Source organism: Lissotriton helveticus, chromosome 8 (assembly GCF_964261635.1).
Source record: "Lissotriton helveticus chromosome 8, aLisHel1.1, whole genome shotgun sequence".
Taxonomy (NCBI): Eukaryota; Metazoa; Chordata; class Amphibia; order Caudata; family Salamandridae; genus Lissotriton; species Lissotriton helveticus.
The window spans coordinates 449,148,328-449,160,838 of NC_136069.1; the positions used below are offsets into that span (position 1 = coordinate 449,148,328).

A 12,511-nucleotide genomic window follows, 5' to 3' on the forward strand; every position below is an offset into this window, starting at 1 on the left:
CTTAGAGAAACCAAAACAAGGTTTAAAAGAGAGAAAATCTATCCAACAAGGAAGGAAGCTCACGCCCACAACCTCCCCAAACACCATAGGGTAAAGACCCTATTAACCAAAGGTAGGCATAAACATAGACCTTTGGGAGAGACACAACATACCTCAGGATAGATAACCTGGGAACTAATATAGGTATTTATCACTCACCAACACCACACCCTTCATTGTAGGCTACACCGCATGACAGCACAGGATGGTTAACCTGGAGATTGACTAACTTCCAATACTATCTCTCCAAAGAAGGGTACAACACAGAGTTCAAACCCTGAAACCAAACCTACAGCATGCCCTACAAAGGGTATACCATGGGTACCAACAGGCCCCACACCCTCCCCAAAGAAGGGTACACCAATGGGTAAAAACACCGCCATAGGAAAGTACAACAACAACAAAATTCAATACACTTTCCTCGCTAACCCCAATAACACAGGGTTCGCACCCTGGAACTTATACACCAACATCCAACATGACCTACATAGGGTATACCATGGGTACTAACTGGCCCCACACCCTTCCCAAAGAAGGGTACACCATTGGGTAAAATGCACCGCCATGTGAAAGTAGAGCCACAAAACACTTAGCACACTGACCCCCAAAACGCATGTTTTACATAGGGTATACCAAGGGAACCAACAGGCCCCACACCCTCCCCAAGGGAGGGTACACCATTGGGTAAAATGCACCGCCATAGGAAAGTAGAGCCACACCAGCTCTTAAAACACATTCCACACTGACCCCCAAAACACTCAAAAGGATTCTACATAGGGTATACCGTGGGTGCCAACAGGCCCCACACCCTCCCCAAAGGAGGGTACACTATTGGGTAAAAGACACCGCCATGGGAAAGTAGAAGTAGAGCCACACCAGCTCTCAAAACACATTCCACACTGACCCCCGAAACACTCAGAAGGGTACTACATAGGGTATACCATGGGTACTAACGGGCCCCACACCCTCCCCAAAGGAGGGTACACCATTGGGTAAAAGACACCGCCATGGAAAAATAGAAGTAGAGCCACACCAGCTCTCACAACACATTCCACACAGATCCCCAAAACACTCAAAAGGCTGAACACAGCAGGAAAAACATATAAGCCCTCCTAAATAGAGTACATCAGAGGAGATAACCCTGCAGACTAGAATGGGGCACCAGATATCCTCATAATAAACAAAACAGGAAAACAGACCCAAGGAACCGTCATCACATAACTGGTGTTGAACTAGTTCAGGCATTCTCGTATCACAATCATGCAACAATTACTAACAAACTCAGTGACCTAACCACCAACAATACAACAAAACAGGGTGACAACAATTCATACACTAACACGCCCTACATAGAGTATCCCATGGGAACCAACCGGCCCCACCCCCTTCCCAAAGAAGGGTACACCATTGGGTAAAAGACACCGCCATGGGGAAAGAACAGCCACACACTTTCCACATTGACCCCCAATATTCAAGCTACAACAAAAGTTGCACAAGGTTCACACCTTGGAATTTACACCAACACGCTCTACGTAGAATATACCATGGGAACCAACCGGCCCCACCCCCTCCCCAAAGGAGGGTACACCACCCCCTCCCCAAAGAAGAGTACACCAATGGGTAAAACACACCGCCATGGGAAAGAACAGCCACACACTTTCCACATTGACCCCCAAAATACAAGCTAATGAGCTACTTAACAACAAGACACAACAGCTCATAGTCCTGGTTCCTCTCAGAACCTCTCCCTGGTTCCTCTCAGAACCTCTCTGTAATAACTCGCTGTCACAAATCCTTAGACCTGGAAGATCTTGAAACTCTTCAGTCTCAAATTTACTTCTTGGAATCGTTCCAACATGGATTCATCACCTTGCTTCAGTGACATGCTTCAGGACTCACAGTCCTAATTCGGATTTTACTAAGTTTTGAAGTCACCATCAGAACAATTTCTTTCCCGGCCACATGACAGTAAACTTCGTCCTCTCCCAGCTGGACACTGAAATCCAAGACTTTTTTTTTAGTCCCGAGACACACATCGACCTTTTCCCGTAACTAACTCGGATTCTTCATCAACATTATGGACCTACAGTCCAGAGACTCACTTACAACTTGCTGACCGGAGTCTCTCATTTGGGACCATTGTCCCCTATTATAGACCTACCAACAAGAGACTCACTTGGGACTTGCCATCCCGAGTCTCCCCAGGAACCTTTTCCCATTGCCGAATTTATTGTCCAGCGACTCACCGTGGACTTGCTGTTTAGAGTCTTTCCAGGGACCTTTGTCCCCCCCCGTTGCGGACTTACAGTCCAAAGACTCACCTGAGACTTACTGTCTAGAGTCTCTCCAGGAACCATTGTCCCCATTGCGAACTAACTGTCCTGAGTCCCATTTGGGACTTATGATCTCCGTCGCATACTTTTGTCCATGCTCTCCAACTTGGTACAGAAACATTACGCTCCATTTTACCTACGTCCTTTAGGATTTTCCGCATACTTTTCTCTTTGTTTTTTTTTTTTTTTTTTTTATAAACTCCATGTACTATTAGATATTAACTTTTCTCTTAAGATCTTAGTCCTTTAAATCCTAAAAACATTCCTGCACTGAAATGTCCTTCTGACAAAACTACAGGTTCCTTGTGATGGCACTCGTTTTGACTTCAGTCAAAAATAAATACTTAATTCATCCACAAGATGGCTCTGTTGTGAAGGAAATCTCACTAAGACGGTCTCCGAATACACATTGAGGAGTACAGTTCTGCAGAATTATAAGACATTAACTCATTTGATGAATCAAGTCAAGGCTAGAACATATGAGCTGGGTTACCTTTACTGTGTGTAAAGACTTTGGAACACAGTAAATTGTTACCGAATCAAGCTCAAACTAGTCAAATAATGACATGCGCTGACTCAGGAAAATGACAAGACAAAGATGAAGAGCATGAAAACGGAGCTTTGATCCTCGCTCTCTATCAATGCCCATAAGACACGAAGAATATTTTGGATGTCGACTTCTTCTCACTCGCTTACCTATACCTCGGCATGAAGTTAGTAGCACATAGTTGCTCAAAACACTCGGTTTTAGCGCTCCCAATTTGCGCCACACACGAGGAAATACTTAGAAACATGCGTCTTCTCCGTTACGTTGTGCTCCCGTAGCCCCGTTGCCATGGAAACAGAAACACAGTAAACACAAAATGGATGCTCACGTCGCGTTGTGACGTCTCCTCTTGCGCGATGACACACTGAAGGCACCCAGGCTTCTTCGAGAAAGAGGCTGGATACGCAATCACGCCTAAGAGCAGGCAGCTTCGCTGAATCACACGGAGATTCCATCACGTCATCAGTTATGAAAGTGGCATGATGGAGAGCAGGTCGGCGCAGGGGCAGACAAACGGTTGCAGACAAACGGTACACAAGGGCAAACAAATTCCAAATTTTAAGACTCACGGTAGAAGAACTTGGGGATTGCTTCATATATTCCTTTCTCCGTTTACATCTGTAATTCACTCGTTTTTGGCAGCATGTAACCGTTTATTCACAGGAGAACATTTCTTGAACCGATTTTCTTAAAGTTAATGGTTCCTTTCCATTCATGAAAAGAGTTACACAGTATTGGCAATTACCTTTCTTCATGGTTTTATCTGGTTATTTGGGATGTAGTTCATTTCAACTTTAATCGCCACTTTAGACAGGTTTCTTAATTTCTTTTCAAACTTGTAGGCAGTTCCTTTTCCCTTGCTTTCAGCTGCAGCTGGTTGTAAAGTAGTTTAGTTTGACTTTTGCTGCCAGTTTAAACATGTTGCTTAAAATCACGAGGCGCTACAAAAACATCTGATTAAATTCGTGCCATTTCTGTAAATCGTGCCGTTTCTCTTGTTAAGCACTTTATTTTAAACAAACATGAAGCAGAGATGAAGTTCTTTGAACCGATTTCCTGCAGTTTACTATGAGTTTCTTTGCATTACCTTGCTCGTGGTTAAAACTGCAGCTATTTCAAACTTGGTTCGGTTCAAGTCTTATTGCCACTTTAGACAAGATTCTTTTCACTATAATTTCCGGTTGTTTTCACCAATTCTCACTGCGCTGCGGCGGTTTTCTTCTATTCTTACTGCTCAACCAATCTTCCCGGTTACATTGCCGCTTTTATTTTCCCTCACCACACTTCTTGCCACTTTGAACACGGCGCTATACTGCCAGCGATAAGAAGGGTACTCTCAGTTCCTTACTTTTTCTAGTTTCATTTGAGTTTTTCTTCTTTTACTTTTATATCTGGCTTAGATTGTCGCTGGTAGTAGATAGGAGGGTCGCAGTGGGTTCTTTTCTGCGAGGTGTAGCTCAGGCTGTGTTAGATGATTTCTTCTCTGGTCTGGTCAGCTTTAAACGTCGCCAAAATGTTGTATTTATTACAGTACAGATGACAGGATACTTCTGGTTGGTTATAAGTAGATTTAATGTGAGACACAGCTGAGTACAATCCTCGCCAGCTGACCAGACCACACCAACTGACACTCATGGAATTCTCCAGGTAGAAGTCAGAACATACATAGGCATTGTGGTAGAGAGGGAACAAGAAAACACAAAGAAAGGACTAAGACAAAAGACAAGCATATTACATGAAGAATCAATGTACAACAGTTTTCACATAGATACTAGAACTGTCCCCATCCTCAATAATGATGCAAGCAGTCTCTTAAAATGTGTCTTTACCAAACCAAGGCTGCCAACTCCATCACACCACACACCCAGATAAACTATCTACCGCACACAGGCTGTAAAAATGTAGCATCGTGAAGCCAGAAGCTTGGCTCCTTGGATGGCTCCGCCGCATTGCTCGGCTTCCTAAACTTTCTCTTCAGTGTCGGCCACCTTTACCTGCTGTACTCACTCGTCTGCAAAATACACTACAAAGACAAGGTACAGTACCAGGCACAAAGCACACCTTTTGAAACGGACCCGCAGTAGCTCCGAGGTTGTTTTTTTGGCAGCAAGCGAGCGTTATAAATGAACAGTAAACAGGGGGCTTTTGATGTTTGTACCTTCTCATGCAAAGGTTTTTGTATTCAGCCGTGCACACGCTGGAGTGAAGCTAAGGGAAATTTATTGTAATGGTGTGCTTCATTTTAGGGAAAACAAATAATCAAAAGCATATTTAATCCGACTTTCCAACTGTTTACGTATTGCGGATGGCGCTTCTGTGTGATGTGGAAATAAAAGACACGGGCGAGTGTCTGAAATATGCAGCGCAGCCTCTCTTGCTTAAAATAAGTTTACAATGACACTGTGTTCTCTTTGTGAATAGTCACTTCAAGGAAGCTTGTGAATGCATTGTTGCTGCAGTTCCACTGTAATTTCTGCTTAAACTGAGCCGCTCGACTCTCCCGGAAATAAACAAGGGGCAAACTGCAACTAGTACACACATAGCTGCCAAGGTTTCAGATTGCCATGTGTGACATTTTTATATTTTCAGTGTTATTCTGAGTGACATTTCAACGAGTATGAGTGACACTTTCTCGCGAGCAAAACAAAGCAATGAAGATGAGAGAAACATATAAATATTGCAGATTACAACCATTTAATCAATGAGAAACCATGCACTAGTTCCTCAGTGCACCCCTGCTTCCTTTGTTGCAGGAGTGAAATGTCTGGCAGGCATTACTGCACTGTGAAATGGACATTAGTGAAGTTTGAATAGGAGCATTTGAAGGCTGTAAAAGTCCCACATGGAGTGATAATGTGCACACTTCAACTAAGAGACAAGGAGGCAGAAAGAGATTAACCGACACTGGGACACAGACACAGAGAGATTGACATGGGGGCATAAAGACATGGGCAGACTGCCTCTACAACTTAATGCAGAAACGGGGTAGAAAGGCAGAGGGAACTCGCACCAAAACGTAGAAACACTTAAATGGGTCAGCTTAGCGTCACTCCAGGCTAGGCCTCTCTCCTGCGTCTGGGACCCAACCCCACTATCCTTGCTTGCATTAGGGCCTATAGCAATTTTGCTATGTCACAGGTCCGGGTGCGCCATGCGCTTCTCCAAGCCTGACCACTGATTGGCCGTATTTAGAATGCCCCCTCCACCCTAAACGCTGCTCCAAACAGATCTGAAGGAAGTCAGTGAAGTGGGCAGCCAGGTGCTCTAGATGCAATGGGCCTAAATGACAATCTTTAAAAAACTTAAAATCGCTGCTTGCTTGAGGTGGTATTTTGTGTTTTTTATCTAGCGCTTTCCTTAACCCACATAAAGGGTGGGAGAAGAAGGGAGACAGAATACAAAACGAAAGGAGCCGGTGCTAGCCTGCAGAGTTAGAAAATAGAACTCCAGAACAACAGTTGGAAAACGCGGACCTCGCCTAGAAATAAATCGGGAGGAAAGATTGGAAAGGAGAGGCTACAAATGAAAACCAAACCTTGAAAAGGCAGACGTAAAGGCGAAAATGGCAAACCATAAAAACTGTGCATCTTTCAAATTATTAACAGGATCTGTGAGGCCCCAACAACTACAACACCACACTGGTGCCTGGTGTTGCCGAGCGGGCAACAGAAAAACAAAATACAGTTTGCGAGCCAATGTCCCCCCACCCCCGCTGCCGGCAAAATCAATCTTAGCACTCACTCGGGCCAGCCCTGCCCCTCTCTGTGATTCTATTGACTGGCGTGACCCGGCCAGCCCAAGAGCACCGTGAAAGGCCGGATTCCACTCCCAACAACGTCATGAACAAACAATTAGTTGGTGCGGATCTGCAATGTGCCTGATAGCGAGCTGTTTGGAACCAATATAAGTAACACACACTGACTACTTAGTAAGTAGTGGTAACTACTCACTGTCTGGAGTCGGCGACTCTCTGCAGCAGACTGCCAGGCTCAGGCGGACTTCCAGCAACCTTCGCGGCAATCATTTCCGCGCTAAATGCATAACATTATAAAATAAAATAAAACCTTAACATGAACACCGGCTGACCCTTACTTAGTTGAGCTGCTGGGCGGCTGTGCTGCCGCGGCAGGGGGCACCGCCGCCGGACCCTCGCAGTTTTCTCCTCATCCTGGTGGCGGCCAGAGCAGTGTCCTGTCGGCGGCCGGCTCAGCTGAGCTGCCTGCGGCTGCGGCTGCCACAGTGGTGATCAAGGTGCGCTGCAGACCCTGCTGTGTTTTAGCGGGGGGGAGGGCGGCTGCACAGGGGGCCGCGGCGGGTGGCCATGCTTGAGAGTCAGGACTCATGCGCGCCGCAACCTGCCTGCTGCATTCTAATCACCCGCCGCTTTACTTCCTGCTTCCTCCGGACGTGACGGCCCATCCCAGGCCGGCCCCCCTGGCTGTACAAATCGCTGCATAGTTTCCAGGGCAACGGAACAGAGCTGACGTCGGACTCTCTAGCTGCAGGTAGAGCAGCAGAGATACATTGTAGCGCGGCGGCGCCGCTCACGAGCTCAGCTGCTGCAGTGTCTGTTTGGCACACACAGTAGTCGGCAAAGTTGCGCAGGCAGCATAACTCTCGGAACTAGAGAGCTGGCACAGGTGGCAAAATGCGTGACAAATGCATTCAGTGCGGTGATGCGGATCACCGCACTGATATGCGTGAGTGTCACACCAGTTGCGTGACGCTTGACAGGACTGTACACATAGGATAAAAAGCTCTTGGCATTGCTGTGGGGAGGAGAAAGTAAAAAGCGGGCATGGCATGTTGTGCGCGTGAAAGGCACGGCATGGGGCGGCAAAGCAATTTCAAAGAGTGGGAGGGAGGGAAGGAGCGAGCATATGGGGATGAGGTGTGAGTGAGGGGGAGAAGAAGCCTTTGATGTGGTGAAGTGGTGTGCGAGGCCAAGCTCTCGGAGGCGGCAGTTAAAGAAACAAGCTTCTCGGCATTGCTGTGTGGGGGGTGGTGGGGTGGGCGGGGGGGGCAGCAGGCAGATGCGAGTGAAGCACGCGCTGGAGAGGGAGGGGGTGGGAGGACTAGGCAGCTGCGTGAAAACTAGAAAGACAGATAAGAAACATCAACCATCTCTAGATGTTCCTCCGTATGCATTGTGGCCAATTGAGAATATCAGGTCCTCACTCAAAAGCCACCCCCTGACTTAACCCCCAGATCAATCACAGCCAAGCAACTTAAATTCAAATACCGCAACAAGATTGTTAGAGTTGTGCAAGGGAGGGAACAAGTATGCTACAAGTACTACTGTGTCATGATTTTCCATGACTACACCTGGAACATGCAATTTACGAGGAAATCCCCTGAAGCAGAAAAGAGGAAGTTGCAGAGGATGTATTTTCGTTGTGTTCTCTTATACTCAGTAAAACTAAAAGTAATATTCCATTGTATGTGCTTCTTTTTGACACTCTTGAGACTGCCTGGGAATGGGTGGAGGAGGAAGCCAACTCAAAGCTGACTCTGGAGATCTCTGGTATCCACAAGTCCCTGTAAACCAGCAGCAAGGTGCACAGAGGCTTGGTGTGTGTGTGTGTGTGTGTGTGTGTGGGGGGGGGGGGGAGTACACAGTTCAAGGCAGTGTGGAGGCACTTCCAGACAAGATCAAGGGTTCAGGGAGGCATCACTACAGGATCCACTGCATCACGTTCTGACTTCTGCTGGAACCTCTGTTATGCTGTCACGCTGAACTAAGGAGGTCATCCTCACCCACCACATCCTCTCAGACTGACCCCCAAAAAGGAAGATACAACAAACTGTATGCAACTGAACGTCATACACTCATCCCTGGTAGAATGGAAATACCTGCAGCTGGGGCTTATGAGAGGAGACGACATCCAATCTAGGTACAACCCAATCTGGGTATGGTCTACTGACACTCATCACTGCCAACTAACTTTCTCATTGTGTTCACTAACTTCCATTAAGATAAACAATACTATTACTGTCCCAAACAATTCACCTGCATAGGACAACACAACTAACCTCCAAGTATTTAATCCTTAACTGAATATTTCATTACATATAAAGTAGAATGGACTCGTTTGCTTTGTTTCTATATAAGAATTCCTTTTTAGGTCTCGCTGAGCCAGCGCGCATGCGCTTTAGCAAGACATTTAGTAAGGGGGTTTTCAGAGTGCTACCGCTGGCATAGAGCTACAGTGCAAGAGGCATAGAGCTACTGTGCACGAGGCGTGCACGCGCGCAAAGCAGCCCTATGCCTCTCCACCCCCTGCCTTTCTTATCTCAGTGAACGAGGCGTGCATGCGCGCAAAGCAGCCATATGCCTCTCCGCCCCCTGCCTTTCTTATCTCAGTGCACGAGGCGTCATGGCTCATTAACTGCTTTTGCGCGCCGAGCGATCGCACACAACTCCCTCCGCCTCTCTCCCCTGCTGCAGCCCCTATCTATGCATTCTGCATCCTGGACCCACAGAAGGGCTGCGCTCCGGTGAGGACATTTCCGTAACGCGTTTGACTCTCACTGCATAAACCACCGCTCTGGGTTCATTCTCCAATGATGCTGCATTTGTCAGAGCCACCTTGTAGGGTCAGATTCCCTTCCCTCTGCCTTGGTTGAAAGCCAGGCTTTTCAGTCTCCAGCTTACGCCTACTTTTCGAGCATAGCTTCAGAGCCGGTGCCTTGCTTCACAGCCTGCCTCTACCACCTGCTCCTTGTTTCACAACCTTTTTCCACATCCGTTTGATTACTTTGCAAACAGCTCTCTGTTTCCAAGCTTATCTCCAAATTCTCTTCTTTTTCTCTTGCTTGTCTCCACAATCTTTTCCTTTTTCAAATCCTGTCCTCACAATCTGTGCCTTATGTCCGAGTCAGTCTCCACAATGTGTTTGATTTCACAGCCTCTCTCTCCACAATCCATGCTTTTTAGAGTCCGCCACACTCATCCAATTTTCACTGCCACTCTCGTGTGTTTAAATACAAGTTCTGGAGTCCACTTTTTTAGTTTGCGAGTAGTTTCAAATGCTGACTCAGTGACTCTACAATCCGTGCCTCGTCTCAGTGCCTCACTGAACAGACTGTGTCCAGTATTAGAGCCCACTTTATTAGTCTGTATGTTGTTTCAAAGCCTGACTTTGCAATCAGTGCCTTGTTTCAGAGCCCAGCTTTACTATCTGTGCTTGTTTCAGAACCGGGCTCAGCCGTCTATGCCTAGTTTCAGACCCACTCTATCAGTCTGCGTTGTTTCAAAGTGTGTTCTTGTCCAGCATGTGCCTTGTTCAGATCCCGCCTCTGGAGTCTGTGTTCTGCTCTAGACTCTGGCTCAGCCCCTCATGCTTTATTTCAGGGCCTGCAATGTGCATTCAGGCCCTTGCTTCTGGCTCTGGCTCCGGCTCCAAAATGGGCACCTTCGGTCAAGGCATGGCTCTGATATTGTACCTTGTTTTAGAACCCGATGCAGCTGCTTGTAGCTTATCACAGAGCCTAGGTCTACAACCCATGTCTTGTATCAGAGCCTGAATCACTGGACTTTGCTTTGTTTCAGAGCCTGCATCAGTGCCGGCTTTGCTTCTTTTCAGAGCCTGCAGCAGTGTCGCCTTTGCTTTGTTTCAAAACCTGCAGCAGTGCAGCCCATGCTTTGTTTCAGAGTCTGCATCAGTGTATCCTTTCCTTTATTTGAGAGCCTGTGTCTGTGCAACTTCTGCTTTCTTTCAGAAACCGTCAGTGCCGCCTTTGCTTTGTTTCAGAGTCTACATTTGTGCAACTTTTGCTTTGTTTCAGAATCTGCATCGGGGTACCCTTTGCCTTGTTTCAGAGCCTGCACCATTGTATAGCCAATAGGTCTCGCCTTTGGAACCTTATAAGTGTTTATCCAGCACAATATCCTTGGTGCAACAACATCAAGTGTTGCATGGCTAAACACTTATAAGGTCCCAAAGGCAAGACCTATTGGCTATGCCAATGCTTGTTTAGAGGGGAGTCGATGCCGCTAACAAATGTTAGCTTTTTACAGTGTGGGTTAATGAGGTAAGCATTGGTATTGCAGTAACTTAAACTGGACTGTACAATTAATTGTATTGTAACCGGAAAGGTTGGTGTCATTTCGCACCTGCTTGTGATCCCAGCCATCTCTTTCTGGGTGCAGTGGCTGCCTGCTGTAGGCAGATGCTCTGTGCAGCCACCCCCAGGCTTAGCCAATAGGTCTGCCCTTTGTGACCTTATAAGTGTTTACCCATGCAACAGTTGATGTTGTTGCACCAAGGATATTGTGCTGCATAACTAAATACTTATAAGGTCCCAAAGGAGAGACCTATTGGCTATGCCAATGCTTGTTTGTTTATACTGCAAACCTATTAATAAGGGCAATGGCAATTATTAAGTTACAATGACAATGATTCAAATTAAAGGTATGGGCTGGGTTGAGCTTTTGAGGTTAATATATGGGGCATTTGATAGCTTAATTTCTCACAATATAGGGCAACTAATGTTCCTGGTACACAGGGGGCTCTGGCTGACCCTCGAATTAATGACTTATCATATTCATAGAATGCACACATGCAGTAGGAGTACAGCCTGGCTTCCGTAACCTATCCTTCCATGTCAATGTATATATATCCCACCACCTGTTATAGACTCCTTCCTCGCAAAAGGAAGTTAAATGCTTTACCCAGACTGCAAAACCGACACCTTCTTCTCAGTTTTTACAAAAAAATCCTTCATCAAACTAGATTACTTTTCTATGCCTGCCTCTGAAACCCACTTAACTGATGTTGACATCCTCCCATGTGCTCACTCCCCTGGAATGTTGTTGATTGGTAGCCAGTTACACCATTAAAACATTGTATGGAGTCTTAACACCTGGTTGCTAGCAGATAGGACACTAGTGGCCTATTTCCGTATCGTATTAGACCTATACTTTCAAGAGAATGCCGACTCGGTTGAGTCCTGTGCCACCATTTGGGTGGCTTTTTAAACAGTCATCTGTAGAAAGGTAAGTGTTTTATCTCCTGCATTAAACAAAAGAAAAAAAGGAAACAACTGCGAATCTAGAGGTACATCTAATGGAATTAGAACTTGCCTTGAGGCAGATCAAGGATCATGGAATGTAGCAGGCTGTGGGAGAAGCACAAATCGCCTTACACAATATTTAACAGATAAAGTCAAAAACGGGAGGATTGCCATGCCGAGCATATAGAGGACTCCAAAAAAATGGAAATCAGGCCTCTCTACTGGTTGTGTCCCAAAGAGGATGTATCCAGACAAGCAAGAGAAATTTGCTCCGCAGATGGGGCTCTCCTTTTAGACACGCATAACGCAGCACTCAAATTTGCCTCCATTTATGCAATTCTCATTAAGATTCAGGATCCCTGCTGAACCAGCTTCAATTTTGAATGACATACAACTCCCTTCCATAAGTGCAAAAGACGCAGCCCAAATAGACTGTGAAATAACTACAGGATAGAAAGGAGAAGGTGGCAGGATAGAAATATTGCATTCACACAAATATAGTAAAGCATGGTCCTTCTTATCTCATGTCACTGCCTTTCAAACATATGGCAAACAGTTTTACAATGTGTATTTAATG

General features: G+C 46.1%; 1 protein-coding gene across 1 annotated transcript in view; it reads right to left on the reverse strand.

The window, feature by feature from the left end:
- The window catches only part of LOC144772768 (purine nucleoside phosphorylase LACC1-like), an 87,320-nt gene that overhangs the window by 57,141 nt on the left and 17,668 nt on the right, over positions 1-12,511 (reverse strand). The window lies entirely within an intron of this gene.